At 44.4% G+C, this 8,010-nt stretch overlaps 1 non-coding gene across 1 annotated transcript; it reads right to left on the bottom strand.

Annotated features, from left to right (window-relative positions):
- Positions 1–452: 452 nt before the first annotated feature.
- On the bottom strand, positions 453–525 carry TRNAE-CUC (transfer RNA glutamic acid (anticodon CUC)). Its single transcript has one exon. It is a non-coding gene; the product is annotated as a tRNA-Glu (tRNA).
- Positions 526–8,010: the final 7,485 nt, after the last annotated feature.

The following is an 8,010-nucleotide window of genomic DNA, read 5'->3' as shown; positions in this document are numbered from 1 at the left end:
TTGAAAGTACTGATCTTAAAAGATGGATATTTGAGCTCAGCTTGGTGTCTGTGATGACCTAGAGGGGTGGGAGGGAGGCTCAAGAGGGAGAGGATATATGTATACTGATGTACCTGAACATAGCTGATTCACGTCATTGTACAACAGAAACTAACACAACATTATTGTAAAGCAATTATACTCCAATTTTTTAAAATGGATATTTGATAATGACATGAATTAAAAGAACTAAAAACAAACCAAAAAGAACTAAAAACAAATTTTATTCATTTCAAATAAAGATCAGCATTTTCCCTTAAATGAATTAAGGAATAACTCATCAGAACTTATACGAACCATTTCTTTTTTTTTCTGAAATACTGATTTATTTCCCTGTACCAGGTCTTTGTTTTGGCACTCGGGATCTTCTAGTTGGAACCTTTGAACTGTTCACTGTGACATGTGGGATCTAGTTCCCTGACCAGGGGTTGAACCTGGGTCCCCTGCATTGAGAGTGAGGAGTCTTAGCCACTGGACTACCAGGGAAGTCCCTGAACTATTTCTGAACTATTTCACAAGTGGTTTGGGAGGATCCAAAAGGCCAGGTTCATGTTTATTCTGAGCAGCGGCCTTAAAGGGGACATATCAGAACATGCTTTGAAAATCTGAGATTTTATACTCTTGCTGGTTTGAAAATTTGAGATTTTATACACTCCCTGGTGGGAAATGGGGGGAAGACAGAGACACACAGGTTCAGGAAGAGGCAGCCTCGAGTGGACACTGTTGGATAATTAAGTAGCAAAGGCCAGGAGGGTTTAACATCAGAAGAGATTTGAAAAATTTATAATTTAACCAAATAATCAACTTTGGTCAAATAATGAGATCATTATTTAGCCAAATAATCAAATCAGATGAACCAAACCTCCTTCCAAATCAGAGTTTCTGGAGGAGAGCTTATGACATAGGTTTGGCAACATTTAAATGAGACCACAGACAAGAGGGCGGTTGTTTCGCCATTGTGAGCTCTCACTGGCAGCTGTCCTCAAAGCTGTTTCGCAGCTTTAGTGCCACAAAGTGGGCAGGACCAAGCAGGCCGGACTGTGGAGAGCTCCGCAAAGCGCCTCAACCTTGGCCACCGCCCTGTGTGTAGGAGCTGGAGCAAGCCCGGCGGACGGGTGGAGGACAGGGCTTCCGTCCAACCCCCTGCCCTCCGTGTCTAACCACCAGGCCTGAGAAGCGGCCTGAACAGGAGGTGCGTGCTGAATGTGGCTCAGGGGTGTCTGATCTGCCGAGGAATCGTGAGACCCACAGAGAACCTCTTACACCAATCACACGGCCCCTCCTCCCGCCCCCAGGCTGTCCAGCTCTCACTGGCTGCCCAGAAGCAGCAGGCACAGTCCTGTCTTTGTTGTGTCGAGGGTGAGTCTGACACGTCCCAACAACTGAGCTAACCTCTTCCATGCTTTTCTCATTCTGGACTCACTGGAAACAGCCACAGAAAAGCTCTTCCAGGAGTTCTGTACACAGTGGCACCAAGACAGGGTTCAGAAGGCGGTGACAGTGTTATGTGGTTTCCTATCCTTGTGAGGTCTATCATTTTTCATTCTGAAACAGACTAACATTGAGAATTGGGTTCAAACCAGTCATTCCTAAAGGAAACCAACCCTGAATATTCATTGGAAGGACTGATGTGAGGTGGAAGCTCCAATACTTTGGCCATCTGATGCGAAGAGCCGACTCGTTAGAAAAGACCTTGAGGCTGGGAAAGATTGGAGGCAAGAGGAGAACAAGGCAAAAGGGGATGAGATGGTTGGATGGTATCACTGACTCAATGAACATGAATTTGAGCAAACTCCTGGAGATAGTGGAGGAAAGGGAAGCCTGGTTTGCTGCAGTCCATGTGATCGCGGGGTTGGACATGACTGAGTGACTGAACAATTCTCTCTTACAGTGGAGACAAGTGTTTCTTCACAACATCTAGGGAGGCCCACCTGGCTGCCACTCCCGGAGCAGGGCACAGCGCTCTAGATGTGGGCAGGAGTGGAGCAGGAGATGCCAGAGATGGAAATGGTCGGCCTCAGTCGTGATGGCATAGCGTGGTGGCTCTTGCTCTGTGACCCTCAGAATCTTTATGATCAGGTTCAGCAAATTTGGACAGTCATCTGGTCACAAGTCACGCTGCTTTTTTTTTTTAAGATTTTTTTTTTTGACGACTATTTTTAAAGTGTTTATTGAATTTGTTACCATAGTGCTTCCGTTTTATGTTTTGGGTGTTTTGGCCTCAAGACATGTGGAATCTTAACTCCTCGACCAGGGATCAAACCTGCACCCTCTGCACTAGAATGAGGAGTCTTAATCACTGGCCCAACAGGGAAGTCCCGAGTCACACTGCTTATTTTCACATTTCCCAAGATGTGTTCAACTGTTTCCTCATGTGATTCTCACAACCTTGAGGTCAGCAGTATAGAGGTCACTGTCCTATTTTTGACAGGAAACAAGCTCACAAGTTAATGACTACTACGAGCTCTCATTCAGAGCTGGAACCCAGGCCAGTGATTTGCACAGCATCCTTTATCTTATGCATGACTACAGCATAAACTTTTTACTGGGGCCAAGAGCATCCACCCTAAGCTGTGATCACAGGTGTTAACATAATACACAGAAGAAATTTTACCTAGGATTGAAGACCGTTTTGCAAAAAATTCAAGTGGTTTCTTTTTTAAAAAAATTGTTTGTGGTTGAACTGGGTCTTCGTTGCTGTGTGTGGGCTTTCTCTAGTTGGCGGCGAGTGGGGACTGCTCTTCACTGCAGTGCGTGGGCTTCTCATCGCGGTGGCTCGTCGTCGCAGTGAGCAGCTTTAGGGCACACCAGCTTCAGGGGTTGCAGTGTGCAGCCTCACTAGTTGTGGCTCATGGGCTTAGTTGCTCTGCAGCATGTGGACTCTTCCTGGACCAAGGATCAAACCTGTGTCCCCTGCTTTGGCAGGTGGATTCTTAACCACTGTACCACCAGGAAAGTGGTTTCATTTTTAATGGTTACTGAACTCTGGAAAAAGTGCTAGTTTTAGTAATACTTTGATCACAGTTTCCAACCCAGAATGTACATATATGTGTGTGTATATATATACATTTATATGTATATATATTTTTGGCCATGCCATGAGGCATGTAGAGGATCTTAGTTCCCTGCCCAGGGATTAAAGCCATGCCCCCTGCATTGGAAGCACAGAGTCTTAACCACTGGACCACTAGGGAAGTTCCTATATATGTTTTTTGTCTCCCTTTTATCAATACATTGCTTTTATGGAGCTTGTCTAGGCAGATCATATTTCTAAGGATTTATAGAACATGAAGAATAGGAATAAAGTCACTGCCCTTCTTTATGAGAGCTCTGTGTATTCTCCAGTTAGAACTGACAATCTCTTTTCTTTCCTTTTCCCTTCCTTCCCTTTCTCCCTGTTTCTTCTATTGACTCATCAAGCATCTTTATCTACTATGTCTCAGCCAGAAACTGAAATTATCAATTTAATAAGAAATGTGAAAGTTTAATGTAGAATTGAAGAAAAAGAATCTTTCACAGGCAGCTGTGAGGATAAGGGAAAAGAGGCAGGTTCTATCAAGTCCGAGTTGGGAGGAGAGCAAAGTGAGGTTCCAAGAGGGCTTGTAAAAAATAGTATGTCACGTGAACTAGAATTAAAAATGAGTTGGCTTGTATAAATAATAATCACCAGGCTTATACCCAGTGAGTGGAAAATGAGTTTGGAAGTTTAATATTGCCAGGGAAAATTATTAGTTGGACAAATTAATAAGATTTGTTCTACTCCAGGGGTTTAATAAAAGAATTTTACAAATTGGGTAGGAATTGCTAAAATAAAGTGTTAATTTGATAAATTACCTTATTTATAGACCACTCCTGTCAAAGGTCACCAAGTGACCACCATGTTACTAAATTAATGATCTGTTTTCAGCCTTCATCCAACCCAACCTTGCACTAGTGTTTGACACAGATAATCTCATCCTTGATGGACCTTCTTCACTTGTGTTTCATGAAATCCCACTTTGAGTTTCTTCCTGTTTCCTTGGTGGTTTCTCACTCTCTCTTCCTGGTTTGTCTTCACCTTGGTCCTCTTCTCTATCTATACTGACTCCTCATTTATTTTTGGCTGCAGTGGGTCTTTATTGCTATGCACGCAGGCTTTCTTTAGTTGCGAGCAGGGGCCATCTCCAGTTGCAGTACTCAGGCTTCTCATTGCAGTGGCCTCTCTTATTGTGGAGCACAGGCTCTAGGCACACAGGCTTCATTAATTGTATTGCACGGACTTAGTTGCTCCACAGCATGTGGAAGCGTCCCTGATAAGGAACTGAACCCATGTCCCCTGCCTTGGCAGGCTGATTCTCAACAACTGGACCACCAGGGAAGCCCTGTCCATTGACTTTCAGTTCTATATGCCGACAGTTCTAACTCCAGGCCAGATGTGCTCCGCATTTGAGACTCACATACCCAACTGCCTACCTGATACCCCACCTGGGTATCTGCATAGACATGTCAGACTCAAACGAAGCAAAATTCCTGATCTTCACACCTCAGATCTTTTCCGCCTTCAGCCTTCCCCATCCTTTTAGTTGCCAAGGCCAAATTAAGTCATTAAACTTTTTTTCCCCCTCTCATCCGCATTCCAAAACGAGTTGTTCACCAAATCATCTCGGCTGTGCTGTCAGAGCATATTTAGAATCTGACCATTCTCCCTACTTCCACTGCTACTCCTAGTCTGGGCCACCACTTACAGTGTAAGTTAGACTATGCCCTTCCTCTGCTCAAAACCTTCCAGCGGATCCTGCCTCAGAGTAAAAGACCTTCCGATGGCCTCCAACCCCCTATGGATCCAGCTTCGTGACCTCTTCTTCCACCAGCCACAGTGGTCTCTACTGCACACCAGGCAGGAGCCTGCCTTAGGGCCTATGCTGTAGCCATCCCCTCAGCATAAAGGGATTTCTCCCCAAACACTGGCTAACTTACTCACCTCCTTCAAGTTTAAGCTTAAACCTCAGCTTTTCAGTGAGGCCAACTCTGACCAAACATTTTTAATATTATGTACTGCCCCTCCCAGCCCACCCCCAGATTCGTGATCCCCATTACCCATTCTACCTTTTTCCACTATGGCATTTATCAACTTCTGCCATACCATGTAGCTTACAAAGTTTTGTATTTAATTGCTAGTCTCCTTTCACTGGCTCTTGAGAAACCTATATGCAGGTCAGGAAGCAACAGTTAGAACTGGGTATGGAACAACAGACTGGTTCCAAATAGGAAAAGGAGTACGTCAAGGCTGTATATTGTCACCCTGCTTATTTAACTTATATGCAGAGTACATCATGAGAAACGCTGGGCTGGAAGAAGCACAAGCTGGAATCAAGATCACTGGGAGAAATATCAATAACCTCAGATACGCAGATGACACCACCCTTATGGCAGAAAGTGAAGAGGAACTAAAAAGCCTCTTGATGAAAGTGCAAGAGGAGAGTGAAAAAGTTGGCTTAAAGCTCAACTTTCAGAAAGCTAAGATCATGGCATCTGGTCCCATCACTTCATGGGAAACAGATGGGGAAACAGTGGAAACAGTGTCAGACTTTATTTTTGGGGGCTCCAAAATCACTGCAGATGGTGACTGCAGCCATGAAATTAAAAGACGCTTACTCCTTGGAAGAAAAGTTATGACTAACCTAGATAGCATATTCAAAAGCAGAGACATTACTTTGCCAACAAAGGTCCGTCTAGTCAAGGCTATGGTTTTTCCTGTGGTCATGTATGGATGTGAGAGTTGGACTGTGAAGAAAGCTCAGTGCCGAAGAATTGATGCTTTTGAAGTGTGGTGTTGGAGAAGACTCTTGAGAGTCCCTTGGACTGCAAGGAGATCCAGCCGGTCCACTCTAAAGATTAGTCCTGGGTGTTCATTGGAAAGACTGATGCTAAAGCTGAAATCCAATACTTTGGCCACCTCATGTGAAGAGTTGACTCATTGGAAAAGAAAGACCCGATGCTGGGAGGGATTGGGGGCAGGAGGAGAAGGGGACGACAGAGGATGAGATGGCTGGATGGCATCACCAACTCGATGGACATGAGTTTGAGTAAACTCCAAGAGTTGGTGATGGACAGGGAGGCCTGGTGTGCTGCGATTCATGGCGTAGCAAAGAATCGGACATGACTGATGACTGAACTGAACTGAACTTTCACTGGACTGCAAGCTTCACAAGGACAGGGAATCATGTTTTGTTTATGTTATTCCAAGTGCCTGGTGTTGGGCACATAACAGTAGCTCAGTGTTTGTTGAATCGAATGAAGGCCAAAACCCAGTTTTTACTGCCTCAAGTTGTGAAACCTAATGACTTAATTAGAACAGAAATCGCTCAAGACTCTAGAGGAGGGTGTACTCTGACAGAATTCCATTTTAGACTTGGCTTATTGCTCTGTGCTTTTTTGAACAGAAAGATTGTTTAAGAAAGCAAGATAAAAAGAGAGTAGCAAACAATTTCTAAAAGATCAGTTTTTCATAGTCTATTGATATTCAGCACCTAGACATCCAAGTTCTCACTCCAAACGGCCCATGGATGAGCAGTCAGGTAGATGAGGCAGTTTAGGGAGGTTCTCAAGCCCAGTTAGTTTTATGTATCAACGTGTCTGGCCTAAGGGATGCCCAGACAAATGGTAAAACTTTATTTCCAGGTGTGTCTGTCAGGGTTTTCTTGGAAGGCATTAGCAGGAGATCCCATAGACGGTAAGGTGCACTGCCCTCCCCAGGGTGGGTGGATATCACCCCATCCATTGGGGGCCCAAATGGAACAAAAAGGTGAAAGGAGGACAAATTCACTCTCTTCGTGAGCTGGATGCCCACCTTCTGCTCTGATACTACAGCTTCTGGTTCTTGGGCCTTTGACCTCAGACTGGGACTTACGTCATCTGCTCCCCCTGATTCTCAGGCCTTTGGACTTGGACAGAATCCTACCACTGGGACTCTTGGTTTGCCAGCTGGCACACAGCAAACTATGGAACTTCTTGATTTCCATAACGGCACAAGCCAATTCCTATAATGAATCTCCTCTTAAATACATCTTTCAAAAAAATTTTTATTGAAGTACAGTTGATTTATAATGTTAATTTCTGCTGTACAGCAGTGTCTCAGTTATACACACACACACACACACACACACACACACATTTTCATATCCTTTTCCATTATGGTTGTCACAGGACACTGACTATAGTTCCCTGTGCTCTACAGTAGGACCTTGATATTTGTCCGTCCTATACATAATAGTTTGCCTCTACTAGTCCCAAACTCCCCATCCTTCTCTCCCCCAAATACATATATATCTAGATAGCCTATTGGTTCTATTTCTCTGGAGAACTCTAATACACCAGTGAATAACAGAAGATTCTTAACTTCTACAGGGTTTGTTTCATTTACAAGCCCACATAATTTTGTAAGTGAAAATTCCCTCTGTCCAGAGCATTTCGTTCAGTTCTGAATAGCTGGATTACCTTTACTAGTAATAGTCATTCTACCAGTTTTCATTAAGTAATTTAGTAAGCAGTTCCATCTCAATGATTCATTCTCATCCTACAAACATGCTCTGAGCATCTAATCAGTAGAGTAGCTGCTGAACTTCAGGTCTGCTATGGCAGAGTTCACTACACCCACTCTCCCCCACTGCTTCCTGTGCCAGCAAGAAGGGCCAGTTACAGAAATTCAGAGCTGAAGGGACCTTAGACGCTACTGAATTCCACCTCCACATTTCATAGGCTAAGGACCCAACCAAAGAGGGCAAGTACCCCATCAAGGAGCAGAGCCTGTTCTTCCATCAGCGCCCCAACTCCCCAACACCAGACCATTATGCACTGGTATACAGACACCCACTCCCCATAACACCTACCACGTGGCCATAAGCAGCAGCTGATGAGCTTATTTTACCCTGTAGACTCACACACGCCCGCTGAACTGGGACAAGCCATCTTTCAAGAGTGATGGGCTCACTC

This window comes from Bubalus kerabau, chromosome 23, assembly GCF_029407905.1.
Source record: "Bubalus kerabau isolate K-KA32 ecotype Philippines breed swamp buffalo chromosome 23, PCC_UOA_SB_1v2, whole genome shotgun sequence".
NCBI lineage: Eukaryota > Metazoa > Chordata > Mammalia > Artiodactyla > Bovidae > Bubalus > Bubalus kerabau.
The sequence above is the reverse complement of the archived record's forward strand: the minus strand, read 5'-3'. Positions and strand labels throughout refer to the sequence as shown.